The 26,659-nt window shown below is 38.0% G+C and overlaps 1 long non-coding RNA gene across 3 annotated transcripts; it reads right to left on the bottom strand.

Moving 5' to 3' along the window:
* Positions 1-9,287: 9,287 nt before the first annotated feature.
* LOC105947419 lies at positions 9,288-16,925 on the bottom strand. Of its 3 annotated transcripts, XR_004222715.1 has the most exons (4): positions 16,885-16,925; positions 11,358-11,438; positions 10,954-11,093; positions 9,288-9,456 (listed from the first exon to the last, which is right to left on the bottom strand). It is a non-coding gene; the product is annotated as an uncharacterized LOC105947419 (long non-coding RNA). The 3 variants fall into 3 exon arrangements; XR_001170848.3 differs by lacking the exon at positions 9,288-9,456 and having other exon boundaries at positions 10,389-11,093; XR_001924542.2 differs by lacking the exons at positions 9,288-9,456; positions 16,885-16,925 and adding an exon at positions 15,278-15,437 and having other exon boundaries at positions 10,389-11,093.
* Positions 16,926-26,659: the final 9,734 nt, after the last annotated feature.

Below are 26,659 nucleotides of genomic sequence, written 5' to 3'. Positions count from 1 at the left end.
AGCGATGTTATTATCGTTATTTATCTGGCGATGACATATTTTTAAATGTTAGTTTAAACCATGCAATATGTGTTATTTTGTAGCAGGCAATATTAGTGCACGCTATTATGCAAATAACCATTACTTTCTGAAGACTACTGTTCTGAAAATTACCATTTCCCTAAAAAACGGAGGATGCATCACTCTAGGGCAATCACATACTTGAAAAAATCCGACTACAAACTCCATCTTGTCACCTAGTGTCACATTATCCATAGGAAAAATGACCAACTAATTGTTACATTGTTCAAAGCAACGTATTAGCCTGTCATTATGCTCAACGATCACCTGCTATACCTTTTCATTATCGACAACCACTTGTTCAATATATTATATCTTATATCTCACACCAATTGCTGTTATAAGTTGTAATAAATCTTACCTTGTTAATGTCTGGGCATTTCTTTTGTTGATTTCTATCAGTATTACAGTATTTCTAGCAGTATTACAGTACTAGTACAGTACAGCTCTACTGAATGCCCTGCTAATCCATTTGCTGGAATCCCCTCTTTCATGAAATTGAATCATAAGGTCACTGGCATATTTCTTAAAGGAGTCTGCAGTAGAATAATTGTTGCACATTCCTGCACAACTGTTTGTTGCGTTATACCTTACGTTATATATACATTTTTTGTATATTGCATTTAAATCTAGACACAAATGATTTCAAGTCCTGGGAGGACCACTTCCATAACAGTAGAATAAGGTTTATGTAACATATCCAGGAGGCTACCTGCCCCCTCCAATTCTTTATGCATGGTGTAGATCTCCTCCATCTCCAAACATCCTGGAGGCAGTAATAGGAAGGGGCAGCGGTACCACCACCCCCATTGGCATACCCCTAGCCTGCCGATAATAGTGGTCATGAAAGGAAAAGTAGTTATTCTCAAGATTAAAAAGCATCAAAGCAACTGTTAATTATGTCATAATGAAAAATATTTCCACTGCTCCAATCCCCAAATCATGGGTAATAGAAGTGTAGAGACACTCCACATCCATTGTGGATGAATAATGGGTTTTACCACAAGGCCATCTAAGCAGTTAAAGGCATAGTTTACCTTTAGATTAACATTTAGTATCATGTAGAGCAGGGGTCCCCAACCTTTTTTTACCTGTGAGCTACATTCAAATGTAAAAAGAGTTGGGGAGCAACACAGCATAAAAAAAGTTCCCGGGGAGCCAAAAAATGGCTATTATTGGTTATTTGGTAGTCCCTATATTGATTTGCAGTCTACAGATGGTTCTGTTGGTCAGTACACCTGGCTTTTATGCAACCAAAAATTGACTCCAAGCTAGAAATTAAAAAATACGCACTTGCTTTGAGGCCAGTGGGGCAACATTCAAGAAGCTGATAAGCAACATGTTGCTCGCAAGCCACTGGTTGGGAATCACTGATGTGAGTGCTATTCTGTGATTTAGCTCTATCTTGTTGCTAAAATTAATCAATTTTAATTAATTTTCCAGATAAGGGATCTTTCCATAATTTGGATCTTCATAACCTAAGTCTATTAAAAAATAATTTAGCATGAAATAAACCCTATAGTATTGTTTTGCCTGCAATAATGATTAATTATATGCTAGTTAAGATCTAGTACATGTTACTGTTTTATTATTACAAAGAAAAAGGAAATATGTTTTGAATTTTGAATTATTTGCTTAAAATGGAGTCTATGGGAGATGACCTTCCTGTAATTCAATGATTTCTGGATAACAGGTTTCTGGATAACAGAACAAACTTCATGTTGGGTTGAAAAACCTGAAATCACTGAATGGGCTCTGCCCACTTTTTCTAAACTTGGACCACAGTTATTGTAAAAACAACTGTGCAAAATTTTGGAACCCTGGTTTTAATAGTGTCTGAATGGCAGCAATTTAAATTTCCCCACTGAAAGTCAACGGGTGACATCTGATTGGTGGTTGGTGGCTCCACCCCTTTTTCTAACCTGGAACTGCAGTTACCCAGTGACTAACTCTGCAAAGTTTAGGGACCCCTGGATTAATAGTTAAAGAACAACAGCAGTTTAAATTTTAACCAATAAAAGTCAATAGGTAAATTGGGATTGGTGGTTGGTGGGTGTGCCCCCTTTTTCTAACCTTGAGTTGAAGTCACTCAGTGACAAACAGTGGAATCAGTTAACATGTGCTTACACAGTGAAAATAGATTCTTGCAGCCCCAGGTGCACGCTGTACCCACTGCCCGGGCAGATAAATTCAAAAATGAAGAAAACAGCAGCACTCCGGTTGTTTTGAAAAATGTGAATCTTTACTAAGTGCCAAAGGCAACATTTCGGGCTTCACTCCAGCCCTTTATCAAGCCTACTATCAGTGACAAACAGTGGGCACCCTGGTATAAATAGTGTGAGAATAACAGCATTTTAAATTTAAACCAATAAAATTCAATGGATGAAATCTGATTGGCTGTTAGTGTCCCAACCCACTTTTCCTTTTTTTGAACTGCAGTCCCCTAGTGACCAACTTTGCAAAGTTTGCGAACATAAAAATTGTGAGACTGACAGCATTTTACACTTCACCATTGAAAGTAAATAGGTAAAATGTGATTGGCTGTTGGTGGCCACCCACTTTTTACTAACTCTGGAAAGTTTAACAACCCTGGAATTAATATTTAAATAATGGCATCAGTTTAAATGTAAACCAATGAAATTTAATGGGTGGAAATGGATTGGCTGTTGGTGGCTCCGCCCACTTATTCTAACCCTGAATATGTAGTCATCCAGTGACTGACTGTTTAGGAACCCTGACATAAATAGTGTGAGAAAAACAGCATTTTAAATTTAAACCAAAAAAAATCAATAGGTGAAGTCTGCTTATCTGAGGAGCCAGCTAATGAAGGCTTCCCTTTAAATATGCCCAGTTCTAGTAATTTAGCTACTGACGCATGGGTCACTCAGGAGGAAATTCAAAAGAGACTTGAACATGTAAAGGTAAACAAAGGTCCAGGGCCAGATGGGATTCATCCCAGGGTATTAAATGAGCTGAGCGCTGTGATTGCCAAACCTCTTCACTTAATTTTTCAGGATTCATTGAGGTCTGGCATGGTGCCGAGAGACTGGCGGATTGCTTATGTGGTGCCGTTATTTAAAAAGGGATCCCGTTCTCAGCCTGAAAACTATAGGCCTGTTAGTCTGACATCAGTAGTAGGAAAAATTTTGGAAGGGGTAATAAGGGATAGGGTACTTGAATACATTGCAGTTCACAATACTATTAGTTTGTGCAAGCATGGTTTTATGCATAACAGATCTTGCCAGACTAATTTAGTCGCCTTTTATGAGGAGGTGAGTAGGAACCTCGATGCTGGAATGGCAGTTGATGTCATCTACTTGGACTTTGCTAAAGCGTTTGATACAGTACCTCACAGAAGGTTAATGATCAAATTAAGGAATATTGGCCTAGAACATAATATTTGTAATTGGATAGAGAACTGGCTGAAGAATAGAGTACAAAGAGTGATGGTAAATGGAACATTTTCTAATTGGACCAGTGTGGTTAGTGGAGTACCGCAGGGGTCAGTCCTTGGTCCTTTGCTTTTTAACTTGTTTATTAATGACCTGGAGGAGGGCATAGAGGGTACTGTTTCTATTTTTGCTGATGACACAAAATTGTGCAAAACTATAAGTTCCATGCAGGATGCTGCCGCTTTGCAGAGCGATTTGACAAAATTGGAAAACTGGGCAGCAAACTGGAAAATGAGGTTCAATGTTGATAAGTGCAAAGTTATGCATTTTGGTAGGAATAATATAAACGCAAACTATCTACTGAATGGTAGTGTGTTGGGGGTTTCCTTAATGGAGAAGGATCTAGGGGTTTTTGTTGATAACAAATTGTCTAATTCCAGGCAGTGTCATTCTGTGGCTACTAAAGCAAATAAAGTGCTGTCTTGTATAAAAAAGGGCATTGACTCAAGGGATGAGAACATAATTTTGCCCCTTTATAGGTCCCCTCACCTTGAGTATGCAGTGCAGTTTTGGGCTCCAGTCCTTAAGAAGGATATTAATGAGCTGGAGAGAGTGCAGAGACGTGCAACTAAACTGGTAAAGGGGATGGAAGATTTAAACTATGAGGTGAGACTGTCGAGGTTGAGGTTGTTTTCTCTGGAAAAGAGGCGCTTGCGAGGGGACATGATTACTCTGTACAAGTACTTTAGAGGGGGATTATAGGCAGATGGGGGATGTTCTTTTTTCCCATAAAAACAATCAACGCACCAGAGGTCACCCCTTTAGATTAGAGGAACAGAGCTTCCATTTGAAGCAGCGTAGGTGGTTTTTCACGGTGAGGGCAGTGAGGTTGTGGAATGCCCTTCCTAGTGATGTGGTAATGGCAGATTCTGTTAATGCCTTTAAGAGGGGCTTAGATGAGTTCTTGAACAATCAGAATATCCAAGGCTATTGTGATACTAATATCTACAGTTAGTACTAGTGGTTGTATTTATAGTTTATGTATGTGAGTGTATAGATTGGTAGGTGTGCTGGGTTTACTTGGATGGGTTGAACTTGATGGACACTGGTCTTTTTTCAACCCTATGTAACTATGTAACTATGTATGTTGGTGCCTCCACCCACTTTTTAAAACCTAAAAATGCAGTCCCCTAGTGATCCTGGTGTTAATACTGTAAGAATGGCAGCAGGATGAATTTCTCCATCGAAAATCAATAGTTAAAATCTGATCGGCTATTGGTGGCTCCACCAACTTTTTCTAACCGCAGTTACCTGGTGACTAGCTCTGCAAAGTTTGGAGACCTTAGTATTAAGGGCTGTTGTTGGCCCCGCCCACTTTTCTAAACTTGGAACATAGTCACCCAGTGACAAACTGTGCAAAGTAAAATACATAATATTATTTTATCTGATCATGCAATCATACAAATAAAACTCAAATTGCTCCATAAACTCTCTGGCGGTAGAAGCTCAATGACACACTATTCGAGGATCAAGACTGTATACTAGAATTGCAGGCATCTTTAGATACTTGTGTCACAGAATGACCAAGCAATGTCACTCCCCAAATGGCTGGCGTTTAAATGTTTAGCTAGAGGTATACTAATAAAACATGAATTTAGATTAAAAAAAAGAGAAAAACAAGAAAGTAGAACAACTCTTGAAAAAGATCCATAATCTAGAGAGTGCATAAAACAACCCAGACCCAAGAAGACCTGAGAGAATTAGTAGGGGCTAAATTGTAACTTTAAATGCTTTTAAATTTTAAAATTAAGAATACCTTCACAAGTAGTGATGAGTGGATCTGTCCTACTGAAAAATCCGCAAAACGTTGATGCATGTCAAAAATGAATTCACACGCAATAATTTTTTTTTGATGCACCTCTTTTTGTAAAACTTTTTTTTTTTAACTTTTTGTTTTTTCGCCGTTTGGCGAAACACTTCGCCAATGGCGAATCACAGAAATTCTCTGCGAATCCATGCCTGCTGAAAAATTTCGTTCATCACTACTCACGAGAATACGACCAAAATTTTTTCGAATATGGAAGTAAAACTGGCAAAGTGTTTGCTTGGACACTTAAACAAAGACAGATTAATACATACTGTATGTTAACAAAATTAAAGACTCACAGGGCATAGTACAAATACTTTTGTAAGAAATTGCCCAAGCATTTAAATACTATTACAAAAAATAAAGATCCCCAATAAAATGAACAAGGAAGAATAACACTCAAAGTATTTAACTATTAAAACATTCAAATTAAATAAAGTGCCAGGCCACCACAACACCCACTAAATAAAGATTTTATATGGTCTCATATTAGTCTTGCTGAAACAAGGGAAAAATTTATCTTACTGTAGTAGTTATAGACATACAAAGTCATAAATTGGACAATTTGGAGTGCTAAACTGAAAATGCCTTCTCTGCTCTTATTCAAGGACACAGAGAAGGCGTTTGACAGGATAAAATGATACTTTTTAGAACTTGCCCTGGCAGCAATAGGCATTAAACAGAATTTTATTCAGAAAGTAATGTCAGTTTACACAGTACCATCAGCCCAAATTAAAGTGAATGGATTGTATTTTAACAAACCAAAATTACTATGATACCACGTATAAATTTTTTTCTAAAGGATCTTTTAAATCCATGTTGTCACACTAAACCCAGATTAGCTCAGATAGATGAAACTGCTAAATCTGGCCACATAATACTATAATATGCCCCACAATAACCGGTCACAGAAGTTCAGCTAAATTAAACACTGCACTGCTAAAACCATCATGATAAGTAGAGCAAAATTACAGCATTTGGCTCCTTTTTCATTAAACAAAACCCCTCTCATACCACCAGCTGAAATATGCACATTAGAACATTTTCTGATTGAAATGTGAGTGCTAAATTCTATAGGAGATTTTCATCAGATTTTGTGGCACAGATTTAAGATGATCTGACATGCAAGAGCATGCAACACCACGCAACAGCACAAGATTTTGTAGGATCCTACAAAATCTGATGGATTCAAAAACACTACATCTTCCAGAATGCTTTTTGATTACCATGATTCTACACACCTTGTCATGTTTTCCTAAAGTCCCATAATGCCTACAGAACTTTGGTTTTGACATTAAGATAATACTTTTATTATTTATTTATTATTTATCTGAAATGGTAAGACTTGTAAGTAATTTCCTGTTTCTGGAAATTGGAAATTAATTTGTCTCTCTACATTCTTTCATTTCTAATTAAGTCACCATTAGAGACACTTGAGACACTTGTCAAAATATCTAGTTATGCCTGAACAGGACAGGTAAATATTGTTAAAGATAGCCCAGAAATTGTATGAAAAAAAACAATTTCCTTAATTGCATTGGTGCTTTAGATGGTAAAGCACATACAACAACCCCCTTATTTTTAATTTGTGTCAAAGAATCCAGAAATGTCAGCTTCAGATTCCTGAAAGGAAAATTTTGCCAGGTACAGATTCACCAGCGCTTCCAAATGTTTTAGTGGATGTTGGAGCTTATGGAAGCAGTGCAGATTCTCGTTATTCACCTCATCCAATATTTTGTTCCCCCCCCCCCACAGGAAGCATTTTCATGGCAACATAATCTCATCTGATTGTTTCTGTACTATGTGTATACTTATGTAACTAAAATGCTAATGTCCCATATGCAAGGCTATATAGACAGGTTGGATAAATGTTGAAGGCACTGCATGTGTAGTTATAAGTGATCAATCCTAAGCAAATGATGATTAAAATGATTAAATATTAAAATAACTATAAAATTATCTAAATAGCTTTATTCAAGACATCATATGTACAATGATTTTAACCCCATCCTACTAGAATCAAATATTTATAATATATAACATGTAGAAATTATACTACATATCTGTAGTGTAGTAAAGGTTTCATTTGTAGAACCTCTGGTCCCACTACTGTGCTAATATACAACACTGGTCCCACCATCGGCCCATAATACCAAAGATTGTGGATGAAGCACTAGCTCCTGCAGTACTTTACTTGTACACTGTACAGTACTTTTTTTTTTGCAAAAAATCATTTAATTTAACACATTTGTTTTCTTGAAAGGGCCATGTGTGACTCCAAATAATAATATTAATTTTTATTTTTGTACATGTACTTCAGGGACTAATGTTATTGGAAGAAATTGACTTAAGAGTAACCAAATAAAATATAATTTCACATTATTGACATGTGATTTGTCCTGTTTTGCTTCGCCATAAAATTTGCGAAACAGCAAGAAAATTCGCGAAATGGCAAAAAATTCACAAAATGCATTTGACGCCCGCGGCTATTTTTTGTTGTTGCCCGCATCTATTTTTTGTTGCCTGCAGTTTTTTTGAAGCTCCCAATTTGACATGCGACAAACAAAAAATTCAGCATAACAAATTTTTCGCTGCAAATTTCCACTGAAGTTTCGCAAAAGAATTCACCAGTGGCGAAATGCGGAAATTCACTGTGAATCCATGCCTGGCGAAAAAATTCGCTCATCACTAGTGATTTGTAATTTGGAAGGAGGACCAAATAAATGATAGAACTAAATAATTATAAACTGTCCACTTATAACAACAAATGAATTTTGTTCATGTACATTTACTAATTTTGGCCTTTGTGAATATGTAATTTCTAAGCCATCAAGAATTTTCCTCTGTGGCTGCATGTGGCCAGTAAATACAGGAGATGAGTTGTGAAGGGTAGCAAATGACCTGCTGACTTCCTTGTGTTAGGTGCCCATTAACTTAGATGTAACTAATCTTTATTAGAAGCAAAACAATGCTATTGGGTGTAACTAGTTACAAATTATAGCCAAATAAAATAAAAAACTATAGCAAAAGAGAGCGATAGCGACAGATAAAATATAGAGAGAGATAATTAGTTTTTCAATCTCATTGTTGCTTGAAAGCTTATACCATCCATCAAACACAGTCTGGCAATTTTGCCTGCATTTGATTTTATCAATGTATCCACTGTCTGTAGGATTGTATAATTGGGGACCTCTTTTGCACCTCCAGAATAGCTGCTCCGGATCGATGTAGCTTCTTGACAAGGACATCATCACATGCCCAAAGCAAGAGGAATAACAGCAGGAAGTGATGCACAAAAAAATAGAAAATTTAGCTGGTGACTGTAAGGTATCATTCTTCTGTCCATTCCTCTACTGGGTTTGAACCAGGAACCTGGTATATTGCTGCCTGTTGTATTACCACTTTCCTATTGAGGCAGGTATAGGCTTTCTCTGTCCTGAGGTTCCTAGGGCTATCCCTAGCATTGTTAAATACACTCAGCTGCTCTGCATTAATTGGCAGACAAAGCTAATCCCTAGTGAGCTTCCAGCAGAGAGCCCTTTTATTTAAACCCTAGCCTGGCTCCTCACCTTGCTGGTCTAGGTCCTAGGTCTCTGTACCTGCTGGGCACCCTGTCCTTGTTCCTGATTGGCAAGTACCCTGACCTTGTTCTTGTTCCTGATTGCTGGGTAGGCACCCTGACCCTGTTTTTTTATCCTGATTCTGGACCCTATACTTGTGAGTTACCTTGAACTCTGCCTGTTTTTTTGCTTGTCCTAGGACTTTTGTTATCCTTGAACTGTCCCTGCTGAGCCAGTAAGTTTGCTTACTTTATCATTAACCTGCCTTTTTACTTTATATTGTACTTTTTCTGCCTCTAACTTTATGTTGGCTTAATAAACTATTTTGTGTGTACGCAGTATTTCCAGTATTCTTGCGAGTCTACTCCCTCCTAGTCTGTATTTGAAACACTAGACAAGTAAATTGGATGCACAAAAAAAACTGATTTAATCACATCATCACATGACAATCGATGTTATTCAGTGCAAAATAAATTGCTCTGACTGATTTTTCTATCTGTCCCATTTATTTTGACTCATGTGACTACATCTGACTTGTTGGAAGCACTTCCGACAAAAGCGCTTGTGAAATTTAGCCCTAAATGGGAGGAAATACAAATTAAATAAGCCAGAAAATCCCAGCAACCATCAGCATACTATCAGCAACTGCAATTTTTCTTGCAGAAGAACAATTCTGTTTTTCAAATAAATGCACTGGCCTAGGGTATTTTTCTTCTCAGCTTAGCATTAATATATTTTTCTGGTGCCATAGCTCATAGCCTCATTGCTGCCCTGGGAAAGTGGTTGCACACTCATAGCACACACGTACAAACACTAAATTCTCAATTCAATAAGTGTAAGCACTACAAAGCAGGTCCTTCTTCCTACTGTGTTTCTTATTACATGGTGCTTTATTTCTGTATATTTTTGCTCTCTCTCTCTTTCATCCTGAGTGTTTGTGTATTTCTACTTCTATAACAAGGCACAGGGCTCTGTGTCTTATTATAGAAGTAGAAATACACAAATGCTCAGGAAGAAAGAGTGAGAGAGAAGGAGAGCAAAAAATGTTCAAAAAGTGCTCAAGTGACATGAGAATTTGCCACTTGCAAATTAATTTACAAATTACTAAAAATATTGACAACATCAGTTTTTTTTCACTTTTGGTTGGACCAAGGAAAATAATAGACAACCATAAAAAGACAGAATACAAATGCAAATAATTCAAAGTTTTTAAAAAATTAAAGAGTCGGAAATGTATTTTCTAACACAATATTAGAACAGAGTGGGGCTGATGCAATAATAAAATATAAATAATTGCAAAATATAAAGTTGAATTCAAGATTAAGAGGCAGATTTATCAATATTTGAGATTAAAGATCAACACCAAAAAATTCACCCATTTCTATTCATTTTTATGGGATTTTTATAAGCGTATTTATCAAATCGTGTACTCTAACTTTCACCCACTCATGTTGATTTTCATTCGCCTTTTATAGTTTTTATAATAAAATTTAGTCTCTGGACATCATGGACATTCGCTTGAACTTATTTTGTTAAGACAGATACATTGCTTGCCTTTATTTTTTATATTTTCTTGATAACTATTGATATATTTATTACAGAACAGCTTTCTTGGAAGGAATTTAAATAAAAGATACAGTGAAAATGAATATTGTTTACTTGTGTATCGCTTTATATCCTGTGTGCAGTCATTCGAATACAAGGGGACAAATTGCATTTATGACTTATCCCATACACAAACAAGTTTATGTAGGAAGGTTCCTTTCCTAAATTAAATAAATAAATTATGGTATATTGAATCTGAATAAATTGGTATCACTGGTGAAACTGCCCACAGAATTCACTTCGATAAGCCACACATAACAAGTAGAAACTATTAATCTATGTAAATATAGATATATTTTGTTTAAACATACTACAACGTATATATTGATAGGTGATTAAAATAAGGATAATAGGTAGAGGGTATATAAGTACTGCAGATAAAAGATGGATAGATGATGGATGGATGATAGATACATAGATAGACAGACCAACTAAGTATTTTTGAGGCTGGGTAGATGCAAGTCCAGACCTGAGGATCAAAATGCTTCTTTCCATCTGCTACACGAACATTTCCAGACTCTGGCAAAAAGGTTTCCCTGCAGCAGGGTACTATGCTTTTACAGCAGGCACACGTTTTTGTTTCTGTTTCGTTACACTTATTCCCACATCCTAAATGTGACCAGGAAACAAAATCAATTACAAACCTTAGACAAAAGTAAAGTTTTTCAAAAGTGCATAAAAATTATTAATAAAGATGAATACTCTTAATTTTTTCGCTACTTGAGTAATAATGGTGGGAAAGGAAACCAGTACAGGTACAATTTCATTTCAAAACGACATCATCTTTATCATTTTCTTAACACATGAACATACCAAAACTAAATTATTGTTTTACTTAATAAACTAAAATGCAGTCGTTTGCTTAATTCTCACCAGTTGTTCAAACTTGTGTTAGGAGAATGAAAAGAGCAATTTCTCCAATCACCGCGCCCTCTCTTTGTCCTGTCTCGATCTCTATGACGTTTGTATAAATAGAAGAGAAGAAATAGCTCACGTCTTTTTACCAAAATACATTAATACTTACAAATATGAAAAACATTCGCTTAAATGCCTTAAAGCCTGTGTGGTTCGTTTTGATCAAACATATTCCACGTGATTATGTCCAGTTGAAAGGCATATGTACTTTAAAACCAGAGCAGTGGTTTCTCTTATTCCGCAGAGGCAAGAAACCTTTCAACATATAAAATCTCTGGTCTCAAAAGGAGTAATCGAATGATGCCACACATATTTGTGAAATATATGCCTGATAGACTACTGCTCCTGTCTGGCAGTTCTTTTGTTTTGGTAACTTTTGTCTTTTTAGCAACTCTGTCAGAATAAAAGCAACAGGTTTTCAGTATACTTCAGAAACTGGGTGACTTTCTACAGAAAAATGGATTTACACTTTTATGACCCTATTTAATTCCATTAAATCTATTAATCTATAAATTTCTTAGAAACCAGTATTTACATAATATTTAGGTATAATGTACCTACTAAACTAGCTAGAATGTTCTCTAATTCTATCACTTTATGATGCTGGAGAGAATGTGGATATAAAGGTTCCTTTAAACATGTATGGTAGGAATGTAAGCATACATGGCACATATATTTTGAAGTGATAAGTGAAAGTGAACATTACAGTTTCACTTAAGGCAACACTTTTCCATTATTTTCCATTCAGCTCATTAAAAGATTCTTATGTATACATCTTCTGATACAATAAGAAATGGGCCTTATGGCTCATCAAATACTTGCCATTTACCTTAAAAAAAACATTGTACAGGTATGGAACCCATTATCCAGAATGCTCAGGACCTGGGGTTTTCCGGATAAGGGATCTTTTAGTAATTTGGATCTCCATACCTTCAAGTCTATTTAAAAATTAAATAAACCTAATAGGAGTGTTTTGCATCCAATAAGGATTAATTGTATCTTAGCTGGGATCAAGTAGAAGGTATTATTTTATTATTACAGAGAAAAGGAAATTTTTAAGACATTTTTAAAAATTTGAATTATTTTCTTAAGATGGAGTCTATGGGAGATGGGCTTCCCGTAATTTGCAACTTTCTGGATAACGGGTTTCGGGATAACTGATCCCCTACCTATACAGGTACAGGGTCTATTATCCAGAATCCTTTGGAACTGTTATTTCTGTAATTTGGATCTCAAGACCAAAAGTCTTCTAAAAATTATTTCAACATTAATTAAACCCAGTTGGATTGTTTTGCCCCCAATATGGATTAATGCAATTTAGTTATGAAAAAGTACAAAGATAATGTTTTATTATTACAGAGAAAAAGGAAATAATTTTTACATTTTATAATTGTTGTTTATAACAGAGCCTATGGGAGATTGCATTCCCATAATTACGTTTTCTGGATAACTGATTTCCGAATAATAGATCCTATACCTGTATATTAGTGGTCTCTACTTTTCTATTTAAGCATCAAAATTGATGCTTAAAGGAGACATATTGGATAAATGGTAAAAAACCCTAATTTTGTAGGCAATTATGAATAATATACGGTGCTGGTATCCCTTTGGGCTAAACATTAATCCTATCTGTAACAATGGCCCCTTTATTGGAGCTCCCTATAGATCCTATCACTTCTCTGTCCGAGTTTGAAATGGAGAGTGGGCGTGACCTAACGGTCCCTGCCAGAAGCACAGTAGGAGGGGGAGAGCCAATCACAGCCCTGCACTCACACAAGCAAAGACAGGCTTCAGTTCCCTATCAGGTCAGGCTAGCTAATGATTGGTTCCTATCCTACAGTGCAGTGTATGGAGGGCCACTGGCTCCCCAGCTCATCCAGAGAATTCAGCCAGCAGGAAGTGGAACAGATGGGTGGGGCTAGTGGGGGTTTGGGGGAATTTCTCAATAAATCAGTCAGAAACACAACTTTTTAAGCACAATCCTTCTATATCTAGAGGAGTACAATTCTCTGGTACATTCTTAATTTTTATAGGATATGTCTCCTTTAAACAACGTATACATTTAGTTTTTGTATTTTCTTTTATTTTGATATTTAAGCTTCCACCTCAGTTATATATATTTTGTTATGGTATATGTGTATTTAGTAATTTAGTTAAAAACCTATTTTAAAATTTTATAAAAGGCATGACTGATGACTTTAGTGAAAAGCTCACTGATAGATGGTCCGGCATTGTAGTTTACTTTTAGTATTTTAATATGTGAGAATATAGGTGTTAAATAAAATGTATGCAACGTTTTAAGAAGAAGAGTAGAAAAGCTATAAAGGGAGTGCAAAATTAGGTAACAATAACAAACATATTACAACTGCACTATTGGTTCTCTATTTTTCTATATATATTTATTGAAATGAGTATGGTGTAGCATTCATAAATAGTGATGCTACAGATGTCTTCGTCTATAGAACTAAATGTTTATTTTTACCAGACAGGGATCTCCTTCCTCTTTCATTTAGGGGCAGATTTATCAAAATGTGAAATTAGAGGTCGCCTCTGGGCAGCAAAATGTAAAATGAGGTTCAGTGTTAAAAAGTGCAAAGTTTGGTAGAAATATATAAATGCAAGTAATACACTAAATGGTAGTGTGATAGGGGTCTCCTGAGAAAGATCTGGGGATTTTAATGAGCTGGAAAGAGTGCAAAGACGTGCAACTAAACTGGTAAGGGGGGTGGAGGATTTAAACTATGAGATTAGACTGTCATGGTTTGGTTGTTTTCTGGAAAAAGGGTGATTGTAAGGGGACATGATTACTCAGTACAAGTACATTAGAGGGGATTATAGACAGATGGGGGCGTTTTAGATTAGAGAAATTGAACTTTCATTTGAAGCAGTGTAGGTGTTTTTTTTTTTTTTACAGTGAGGTTGTAGAATGCTCTTCCAAGTGATGCTGTGATGGCAGATTCTGTTAAAGCTTTTAAGAATGCCTTTGATGATTTCTTAAACAAGCATAGTATTCAAAGGCTATTGTGATACTAAGAAAGAAGGTTTTATCCAAAGACATAAAAACGTAGTGGGCCTGATTCACTAAAGTGCGATAAAATTTATTGCACGCTTTTTTGCATTAAATTAGAGCGCGGATTCACCATAGTATTATCGCGTGCGTTGTCGCCATATCGCATGCGTAAATTTTCACGCGACCACATGTGCTAATTTTAACGCATGCGTTAATTTTGGCACTGAAAAGAATATGATCGCATGATTCACAAACACTTAGGTGCGCTAAATATCGCATTGGTCTATCCGAAAATTAACACCTACTACAGGCAGGTGAAAAATTATAGAAAAGTACAGTAAATGAGTTTTTGGCAATAAAAAATGGACTTAGCAGTGTTATTTATTCAAGTATGTGTCTTTTTACTAAATTTTACTAAAGTCTTGGCATGTATGGAACTTCGCTACTAATATACAGTACTATAGCGGTAAATATTTAGTCGCGATAATTTACAGTACTATAGCGGTAAATATTTAGTCGCGATAATATACAGTACTATAGCGGTAAATATTTAGTCGCACAAAATACATTACTATGAATATTTTGGCGATTTTTTTGTCGCGACTTTGTAATCTCGCGACTTGCGGACATTTTGTAGCGATTTTGTAATCTCGTGACATGTGCGACTTGGGGCCATTTTGTGTCATTGAGCCTGCAGTCACACTACAGAGAGGATCATGCCTGGGGTTTCTAATCTGCTACCAGGGGAGAGGCGCTATATTATCACCATGCTCCTGCGCTCAGGATATGATGACCCGCTGCTGGGGCCCTTAGGGGTCTACGAAAGGAAGAGGGCGATCCTGGGCGAGCTTAGAGAAGGTTTGCTCACCGGGTTTGCCCTTGATGTGGACCTCCGCCAGCTCCAGCGCCTATGGTCTGACCTGAAGCGCAGAAATTCAGACCTGGTGGCTTAAATAGCGGAAGGTAATTATTGTACTTTATTATGCTTTTACAGTATACGTTCAGTAAAAGATTTAGCAAGTAATTTGAACTAAAGGTACAAATGTAAGAAATGTCAGGGATGACGAAAGTAACATAGTAACATAGTAAGTTGGGTTGAAAAAAGACACGGAACTGAAACGTTGGTCACAATAAACCTCTGAATATTATATCACATCTTCGTGACTCCTTGTAAAAAACCTGTGTGTGCCGTCACCCCATGCCTGTCTAGATTTTGTTTTGCCACAGGCACCCAGGTATTATTGTTCCTTATGGTGTGCAGCTTCCCAGCACTTCGTATTGTATATATATATATATATATATATATATATATATAAATATATATATGACAAAATTAGATAACTGGGCAGCAAACTGGAAAATGAGGTTCAATGTTGATAAGTGCAAAGTTATGCACTTTGGTAGAAATAATATAAACGCAAACTATCTACTGAATGGTAGTGTGTTGGGGGGTTTCCTTAATGGAGAAGGATCTAGGGGTTTTTGTTGATAACAAGTTGTCTAATGCCAGGCAGTGTCATTCTGTGGCTACTACAGCAAATAAAGTGCTGTCTTGTATAAAAAAGGGCATTGACTCAAGGGATGAGAACATAATTTTGCCCCTTTATAGGTCCCTGGTAAGGCCTCACCTTGAGTATGCAGTGCAGTTTTGGGCTCCAGTCCTTAAGAAGGATATTAATGAGCTGGAGAAAGTGCAAAGACGTGCAACTAAACTGGTTAAGGGGATGGAAGATTTAAGCTATATGAGGTGAGACTGTCGAGGTTGGGGTTGTTTTCTCTGGAAAAGAGGCGCTTGCGAGGGGACATGATTACTCTGTACAAGTACATTAGAGGGGATTATAGGCAGTTGGGGGATGTTCTTTTTTCCCATAAAAACAATCAACGCACCAGAGGTCACCCCTTTAGATTAGAGGAAAGGAGCTTCCATTTGAAGCAGCGTAGGTGGTTTTTCACGGTGAGGGCAGTGAGGTTATGGAATGCCCTTCCTAGTGATGTGGTAATGGCAGATTCTGTTAATGCCTTTAAGAGGGGCCTGGATGAGTTCTTGATCAATCAGAATATCCAAGGCTATTGTGATACTAATATCTACAGTTAGTACTAGTGGTTGTATTTATAGTTTATGTATGCGAGTGTATAGATTGGTAGGTGTGGGTTGGGTGTGCTGGGTTTACTTGGATGGGTTGAACTTGATGGACACTGGTCTTTTTTCAACCCTATGTAACTATGTAACTATGTAACTATATATTGTAAGCGAGATCAGACATACAGACAGTCCTTTAGGTGAATACAGTCCATTTTATTGTGTACAGTGACTGACTCTGGTATCCAGCAGGAGCATAAGCAAAACAAAAGTAAACAAAACCCTTGCCACACTTGGGCTATAACTAATACACAGGGTGCTTTCCCTCTCTATTACCGGTCCCCTACTGGGATTACCGGCTAAACCAAAAACACAACTCCCCAGAGTCACAGTACCTTTTGAGAGTCCTTCTGTTTGGGAGAAAATGCTCCAAGCTGCTTCAGGCAGGCACAGGCCCTCACACAGCAAGTTCAGTCCACAGTCTCAGCTCCAGCCCCCCACTCTCTCTGACTGCAGGCATATCTAGCCTGCTAATTATTCCCCAGGTGTGACTCCCTTGGGGAATTAACCCACTCAGCACCGCTATACATGAGGGAGTAGGAGATGAACCTAGGGGAAATATATCTCCCTTCCACCTGTTTACCTGTTACCGGTTCACAATATATACACATCTATTTTCAAATACATATGCATAAATGAGTTTAACCCTTTAAGTGCCAGCCGAATTCGTCATTTCAGTTCCCCCCAGTGCCAGACGTTTTGTGAACATTCTGTGCTCTCTCAATGTAGGGGCTTTTACTGGGGGCAGGGTTAAGTTTAGGTAAGCAAACTATATATTGTTTTTTTCAGGAGAACCTGAGCTTTCCAAATCTACCTGAGTTTTTGTGTATTTCCACTTCTGGAACAAGATTTAGAGCTTGAAATACAAAAAAAAAAAGAAAAAATGCTATTTTTCATGATATAAGGATTTCTACCAGAAACACATTTTATTTTATGGACAAAAATTCAACTGATTTGGAAAGCCTCATGTCTCCCGAACGTGCCAATACCTGATATGTATAGTTTTATTGAGATTTCTGACTTCTATAGATCAAAAACTCCCAGCAGTAAATTACTAAATTTTCAAAGCATTACAGCAGAATACGGCACACTTTACATTCCAAAGCCAAAAATCCTGGAACATTAGGTTTACCCCAGGAAACCATACATTTTTGAAAACTACACATTCTGACGAATCCGAAATGGGTAACTATGTCTTCCAACTCCTAAGTACCAAACGGCAATGCTTTACTGAATTTAGCATTTTCTATAAAAAAATTATGAAAATTCTAAAAAATCACCTCAAATCTTCCATTTTCAAGCACCTTATCTCCCACATAACATTAGGTACGAAGAAAACACACCCTAAATATGAAAGCCAGGGGTCCACTGAACAGTTTGATGCCCATTGTGCATAGGAACACCAATGTATCTGGCATTTAGAGACCCCATAAGGAAGGTAGTGCATACAAATTGCCCAGGAGATCTCTTTAGCTACTGAAAATTCAACACGTTTACTGCATTTTCTGTGGGGTAAAAACACAAAAAAAATACATTGACCCCCCAAAACCATATATTTTTGGAAAGTACACATTCGGGCGAATTCAAAATTGGTACCCATGTCTTTCTACTCCAAACTACAGAGTCGCAGTGCTTTCCCAAAATTGCTAGTTTTGGTGAAATACCTGAAAAACACATCAAATCTTCCACTTTCAAGCACCTTATCTCCCACATAACATTAGCTACCAAGAAAACACACCCGAAATATGAAAGCCTAGGGTCCGCTGAACAGTTTGATGCCCATTGTGCATAGGATCAGCACTGTATCTGGCATTTAGAGACCCCATAAGGACGTCAGTGCATAGAGATTGCCCCAGAGGTCTCTTTAGCTACTGAAAATTCAACACGTTTACTGCATTTTCTGTGGGGTAAAAACACAAAAAAATACATTGACCCCCCAAAACCATATATTTTTGGAAAGTACACATTCGGGCGAATTCAAAATTGGTACCCATGTCTTTCTACTCCAAACTACAGAGTCGTAGTGCTTTCCCAAAATTGCTAGTTTTGGTGAAATACCTGAAAAACACATCAAATCTTCCACTTTCAAGCACCTTATCTCCCACATAACATTAGGTACCAAGAAAACACACCCTAAATATGAAAGCCAAGGGTCCGCTGAACAGTTTGATGCCCATTGTGCATAGGATCAGCACTGTATCTGGCATTTAGAGACCCCATAAGGAAGTTAGTGCATAGAGATTGCCCCAGAGGTCTCTTTAGCTACTGAAAATTCAACACGTTTACTGCATTTTCTGTGGGGTAAAAACACACAAAAATACATTGACCCCCCAAAACCATATATTTTTGGAAAGTACACATTCGGGCGAATTCATTGTACACAATCTGACAAAACAAAAATGGGTAAATACATCTTTCTACTACAAACTACCAAACTACAAAGCTATGCTAAACAGAACGGTTTTTATGACATTTCTGAAAATTGTCACAAAGCTTGCATTTTACCCCATTATGTACCCCCACATTTTGTACCGTATCAACATAAAACATTCTAAATATGAACGCCAGGGGTCTACTGAACAGTTTGATGCCCTATATGCATAGATTTACCAAACTATGTGGGGTACAGGGGCACCCAAGTAAAAATAGTGCATATGAATTTTCACATAAGATGCTTCGGCTCATGCAGTTTTTGCACCCGGTATGTGTATTATGTGCCATACGACCACCTAACAGTAAGGAGACCCTAGAAAACCATATATTTTCCGAAAGTACACATTCTGACAAAACAAAAATGGGTAAATACATCTTTCTACTACAAACTACCAAACTACAAAGCTATGCTAAACAGAACGGTTTTTATGACATTTCTGAAAATTGTCACAAAGCTTGCATTTTACCCCATTATTTACCCCCACATTTTGTACCGTATCAACATAAAACATTCTAAATATGAACGCCAGGGGTCTACTGAACAGTTTGATGCCCTATATGCATAGATTTACCAAACTATGTGGGGTACAGGGGCACCCAAGTAAAAATAGTGCATATGAATTTTCACATAAGATGCTTCGGCTCATGCAGTTTTTGCACCCGGTATGTGTATTATGTGCCATACGACTACCTAACAGTAAGGAGACCCTAGAAAACCATATATTTTCCGAAAGTACACATTCTGACAAAACAAAAATGGGTAAATACATCTTTCTACTACAAACTACCAAACTACAAAGCTATGCTAAACAGAACGGTTTTTATGACATTTCTGAAAATTGTCACAAAGCTTGCATTTTACCCCATTATGTACCCCCACATTTTGTACCGTATCAACATAAAACATTCTAAATAGGAACGCCAGGGGTCTACTGAATAGTTTGATGCCCTATATGCATAGATTTACCAAACTATGTGGGGTACAGGGGCACCCAAGTAAAAATAGTGCATATGAATTTTCACATAAGATGCTTCGGCTCATGCAGTTTTTGCACCCGGTATGTGTATTATGTGCCATACGACCACCTAACAGTAAGGAGACCCTAGAAAACCATATATTTTCCGAAAGTACACATTCTGACAAAACAAAAATGGGTAAATACATCTTTCTACTACAAACTACCAAACTACAAAGCTATGCTAAACAGAACGGTTTTTATGACATTTCTGAAAATTGTCACAAAGCTTGCATTTTACCCCATTATGTACCCCCACATTTTGTACCGTATCAACATAAAACATTCTAAATATGAACGCCAGGGGTCTACTGAACAGTTTGATGCCCTATATGCATAGATTCACCAAACTATGTGGGGTACAGGGGCACCCAAGTAAAAATAGTGCATATGAATTTTCACATAAGATGCTTCGGCTCATGCAGTTTTTGCACCCGGTATGTGTATTATGTGCCATACGACCACCTAACAGTAAGGAGACCCTAGAAAACCATATATTTTCCGAAAGTACACATTCTGACAAAACAAAAATGGGTAAATACATCTTTCTACTACAAACTACCAAATTACAAAGCTATGCTAAACAGAACTGTTTTTGTGACATTTCTGAAAATCGTCACAAAGCTTGCATGTTGCCCCATTATGTACCCCACATTTAGTAACGTACCAACATAAAACACTCTAAGTATGAACGCCACTAGTCTACTGAACAGTTTGATGCCCAATATGAATAGATTTACCAAACTATGTGGGGTACAGAGGATGCAAAATGTCCATGTACAAAGACAAGTAACAAAGAACAATGTAAAAAGCAATACAATTGATAAAGATAAAAAAAAATCACTAAAATCATTTTTTTTTTTTTGCCTAATAATATCTGCGGGCAGAATAACAGTTTGAGTATTTTGGCTAGAGCAAATAAGTTTTACAGACAAAGTCAAGCAAACAACAACTATGCATAACTGAAAATGCTATAAAATGGCTAAACATGCAGTAAAATACCCAAAAATCCACCAAAATCACAGAAAATGTAGTAGAAACACCAAAATAATACACAAAAGGTATTGCACAGTGCGGTTAGCGAATACACTATCCGCAATGGCAATAAAACATTTTTTTCAGGCAAGAATAAAAACGATGCGATTAGAAAAAAAAAATAATTACAAAATTACATAAGTGTGTAAGTGTGTGTGTACATGTGTGTAAAATGTGTTTTGTGTGCATGTGTGCGAGTGTGCAACCAAGTGTGAGTTTTCTCTAAGTGCTGTAAGTGATAAATGTTTGAAAACCTCCCAAAAATGCATGTGTGTGTGTGTAAGTGTGAGTATAAGTGTGTATTAGTGTAATAAATGTGTGATTGTGTGTTTGTGTGTGTATTTGCCACTTACTTGAGGTCTAGGTGAGGATCTGGAGGAGAAAAACGATCTGGCACACCAGCAGCATCAGCTCATGTGAGGGGGCGGGGCAGGAAGCAGGGGGGCCAGAGGGGGAAGCTGCGGAAGGGAGAGGAGCTGCACAGAAAGCCATGAGGATGGCAGGTGAGTCCCATGGGGCCCCTGGGCGATCGCTACCCAGGGGCCACTCGTTCCCCACCTCTGACTGTTGTCTGGAGGCTGGGGAACGAGTGGGGAGCGAAGGAATGGCTTGAAAAGCCATTCCTCCGCTCCCAAAACCGGAAGTGCAGCAGGACGTAGAATCTACGTTCTGTGGCACTTTGGTCCTTTGATACACAGGACGTAGATTCTACGTCCTGTGGCACTAAAAAGGTTAAAGCAGGGGGGAAGCAGCAGAGAGCGGCCCATAGTATGAGTCATTTGGGGAAGGGCCACGAATGTTTTACGGGGCCCTGGCTAACAATGTCTGTGTGTCCTTTGTATTGATGTGAGGGTTCACAGGGGGAGGGGACAGTGGGGGCGTGGGAGGCCCAAAAAATGTTGTTGTGAGGGGCCCCGTTATTTATGATGGTGTATGAATGTATATATATATATATATATATATATATATATATATATATATATATGTATAATATATTACACAAAATAACATCTTGCAATACTATTTCACAGAACTTCAGCTGGCACCTCATCCCCAGGCACAACCCCAGGCACTCCAGGCTCCTGTGGCCCCCGAGGCCCAACAGGCTCCAGCGACCCCCGAGGCCCCAGCAGCACCGGCCCCAGAGGCCCCTCCTCCAGCGGCCCCCGAGGCCCCGGACACTATTTCCCTTCTTTCCTCCCCCAGTTTCCCCCCAGGCCCTTGAGTTCTCCCCCCAGGCCCCAGACTCCCCCCAGGCCAAGCGCTGATTCTCCTGCAGGCGAGGGAACATCACGCCGGTCAGTGCAGGAGGACCTGGATTACATCAAAGCCGAGCTGGCCCAGCTCCGGGGGGAAATGAATGAACTCAGGGGGGACATCAGAGAACTCAAGGGCAGCAAGCCCTAAGTTTTACTTTCCCTATTTTTTTCCCCTTTAATTGTTAAATTAAAAGTTTTTATTTTTCTACTTTTGAACTGAGTAATGTCTAATTATTTTTTCTTCCTTGATATGGTATTCTATACTTTCATGTAGTTTCTCCTACACTCTTACATTTATCAGTAACAGCATCAATATGCTATATGGGTTAAATGTTTGCAAATATTCTGCCAACAATTTTGTCTTTAACCCATTTTGCTGAATAGTAAAACTTGCGTTAATTAGTACGTAGCGTATTTTCTGGCGAGTGTGATAACTGCCAATCAAATGTTTTGTTGCCAGAATAATTGCAATATTATATTTGTTCCCGTTTAATAAAGTGCCCATAAAATATTTGCCATTTATTCTGTGTCTAAAATCTATTTGGCTAAATATTCTTAAATGCCCCCCCCATTTTATTATCTCTAGCACTTATTACTTATATATTTATTGTTTTTTGGGGGGTTTTTTTTGCAAATAAACATTTATACAGCACCTCTCTAGCACTCTGTGCTCTCCCAGGGCAAAATGTCGCCAGTTTTATGCTGCCGATTGTCGCGTGCGTATTGTCGCGACAATTAGAGCTTGCGATAATTAGCGTGCATGCGAAAAATACCGTGCACGTATTTATCACGACAAAAATATCGCATGAAATACCGCGCGTAAAATAGCGCAAGTATGCTTATAGGGAATCGTGCGAAAAGACGCAAAAATTTAGAGGCGATAAAATTTTTACCGCACGCTATAAATAGCGCACGTTTTACCGCACTTTAGTGAATCGGCCCCAGTGTTTAATAGCTTCAAGAAAGGTTTGTACCTAGATTTAATCCTTTTTATTATATGGGTCTTCGCTTCCTGTTTGGTTTTTTAGAGCATGCAAATGAGTCATAGGTTCTAGATCCAATCTACAGGATGAAATCTATTATATATCTTACTTATGAGGATCCACCCTGAAAAGGATAAGTGTACTTCTGCAGATGCTAGTCTGGTGGGCATATAAGGTTGGATCTGCATTCTATGGCATGCAATTCCTGTAGTACCATCCAAATTATGCTTGGACAGGATATCAGGAGTGTAGGATAATGGTCAGTTTCAGCCTTGTCTGATGCTTGCTCTATGATGCTTCCTCACAGAGGCAAGTACTGTTCACTTCCAGTGGTGGCATGTAGTCTCTGGGGGTTAGTATCTGCAAACCATTCGTTTCTAACATGTGGTAGGTATCAAACTGGCCAATTGGTAGGCTTTTCTGTAGGGTACCATCTTAGATCCTACGGGACCGACAAGGCTCTTGACTGGTTGGATTTGCCGGGTTATTTTCCCTGGGTCTATCATGCTTAACTAGATTCCCCACGTGACTCCTGGCACGGTGCATGGGTTTTGGGGTCTAGGACAGGCCCCTATGCACTCTGACATCAGGGGGAGACATATTACCTACAAGATGCATATGTTTTACATGGGAAAACAGGATGCCTATCTGTAATAACTTGTCCTGGTCCGATACATGTAGAATGTTTTTTACTGTGTTTTTTCCCTTGCTGAGTCTTTTCCTCAGGTGTTTACTACTAGCTGTTTCCAGTAGTGATCTCTGACAAAGCTCGTTTTTACAGGCATGCTGGTAAGTTGTGGAAGTGGGAAGACCTTCGGGTCTGTTGCTATTACTTTGGTGTGGGCTTTGCCTTTACAGAGTTCTAGTCCTTTCTCTGGCTATTCACATGGCTCATTCCTCTTTCATTTCAGTCCAGATTCCTGGGCAGATATAGAGTTCACAGGTTTATACCAGGTACTTGTTTCTACACCCCACTGTGGGGTTTTCACTTGGTTTGGGATGTATCTGGAATAGATTCATATTCTGGGATCCAGACTTCCTTCCTTTGTGGAACTTACCCTCCCAGTTAGGGATATTTGCTTGCTATGTCCCGGTAAGTGTTGACATGGAGTGGCCAGGGAATAAGGAAAATTGTATCATACTTATCGTGATTTTCCTTTCCTGGCCACTCCATGTCAAGATTCCCACCCTTTATTCGGTAGTTTCTAGAAGCTCATTACTAGACACCCGAGTGGAGGTGGGGTTGGTCTTTTAAAGCCTTGGGGAGGTTCCTTCTGATGGGAACAGAGGGGAGGGGTGTTGACATGGAGTGGCAGCTTTACAGCGCCTACTAGTAGCGAAGACGAGTCTTTCAGCGCGTCACAAAGGGCACCTTTTTTAGGTACCGCACACACCGGGGACGAAGACGTTGTAAGACAAAAGCAACGCATCAATCCCAGGTTACCGATTGGAAGGGAACAGTATCCCAAAAGGAACTGGCGTCCACAGAGGTAAAGAATCTTGTTATAAACATTTCTTCATACGATCTTTCTCCGGTTGAACTTTCCTTGTTAAACAAAGGACTTGGATTTGTTCCTACATATGTGACTGATGTAGAAGACTTAGAAATTGATTTCTTAAAATTTGTGCGTAAGGTTAAATTAAGAATGTGTTTTTCTAATAATAGTGTCCCTATGGGAGTTAATAAGGACGAAGTTAATACAATTGGTAGGTTCAAGAAATCGAGCTCCTTTATCCCTGATATACAGAATGAGTCAGTAGATGCTTTTGAGAAGATTGTTATTTCTGAATTGAGAAAAATGGAAAATTTATCAGCCCACCCCAAGAATTTAACATTTCAGGAGAGATGTGCATTACAAGCACTGAAAAATAATAAGGAGATTGTGATACGTAAAGCTGATAAGGGGGGAAGTATTGTTATACTTGATAGGAACCATTATATTGCAGAGGCCCGTAGGCAACTGAATACACCAGGGCACTATGCCCCTATAGAGAATGACCCCACTTTAAAAATTAAAAAAGAAATTGATTTTATGATAAATGAGGCATGGTTAAATGCAACGATCAATAGCACAGAGAAGGAATTTCTTACCACTGACTACCCACGGGTACCTGTACTGTATCTTTTACCCAAAGTGCACAAAACTTTGTGTAATCCCCCGGGAAGACCTATTGTCTCAGGTATGGGGTCTGTATTAGAACCTTTGTCCAAATATGTAGATAGTTATTTACAGCAAGAAGTACAGAAAATTAAGTGTTGCTTGAAGGATACAACTGACCTCTTAGTGAAATTACAACAGTTGGGCACTATGCCAGAAAACATGATTCTTTGTGGGATTGACATTCAGAGTTTATACACCTCTATCCCCCATGAAGAAGGAATGGCCTTTGTGGAGGAGACTTTATTGGAAACAGATTTGGCTAACTCTAAAATATTTTTCTTGCTTGATTGTTTGAATATGGTTCTGTCTAGGAACTACTTCAGTTTTGAAGGTGATTTCTATTGGCAGACGCAAGGTACGTCAATGGGTGCGACGGTCGCCCCTTCTTTTGCCAATATTTTTGTTCACCGGTTGGAGAAGAAGTTTTTCCTAGATAATGAACCTTTTTGTCAATCAATACACGCCTATTTTAGATTTGTGGACGACATCTTGGAAAGGACCATTAGATAAATTGCATGAGATGCTTAACGAGGCAAATAAAGGCCACGATACTATTAAATTTACTTATGAATGGTCGACATCTGAAATTAATTTTTTAGATGTTAAGTTAACTCTGCAGGATGGTTTATTACAGACAGATCTTTATAGGAAAGATGTTGATAGAAATAATTTATTGCATGCGAAGAGTTATCATAACCCTAAAATAATGCGTGCAATACCGAAGGGCCAACTTATGCGTGCTAAGAGAATTGCTTCATGTGCAGAGAAATATGAGGAGGCCAAAACCAGGCTTACAGAAAGGTTTATTGAAAGGGGGTATGAAACAAACATAGTCCAGACTGCAGTTAAGGAGGTAGATAAAATTAATAGAAAAGATTTATTACAAAAAAACAAAAATAAAAATGATGAAAATCAGAGAATAACCTTTGTCTCTACATATGTTAGACACAGTTGGAGAGTACAAAATGTGGTCTATAAATATTGGCCTCTAGTACAGAATGATAAACAGTTTGGCAAATTGTTTCAAGGTAGCCCTCTGTTTTGTTATAAACGGGGGTCCACATTGAAAGATATTTTGTGTCCTTCAGACACTAGAACAAAGAAGTCAAGATTTAAAGGGGTGCAAAAAGTTGGTACCTATCCATGTTTAAATTGTAATTGTTGTTCCTCGATCATAAAGGGAAAGTCCATCTGCCATCCTTCTAAAGGGTATGATATACCA

Source organism: Xenopus tropicalis, chromosome 5 (assembly GCF_000004195.4).
Source record: "Xenopus tropicalis strain Nigerian chromosome 5, UCB_Xtro_10.0, whole genome shotgun sequence".
Taxonomy (NCBI): Eukaryota; Metazoa; Chordata; class Amphibia; order Anura; family Pipidae; genus Xenopus; species Xenopus tropicalis.
The sequence above is the reverse complement of the archived record's forward strand: the minus strand, read 5'-3'. Positions and strand labels throughout refer to the sequence as shown.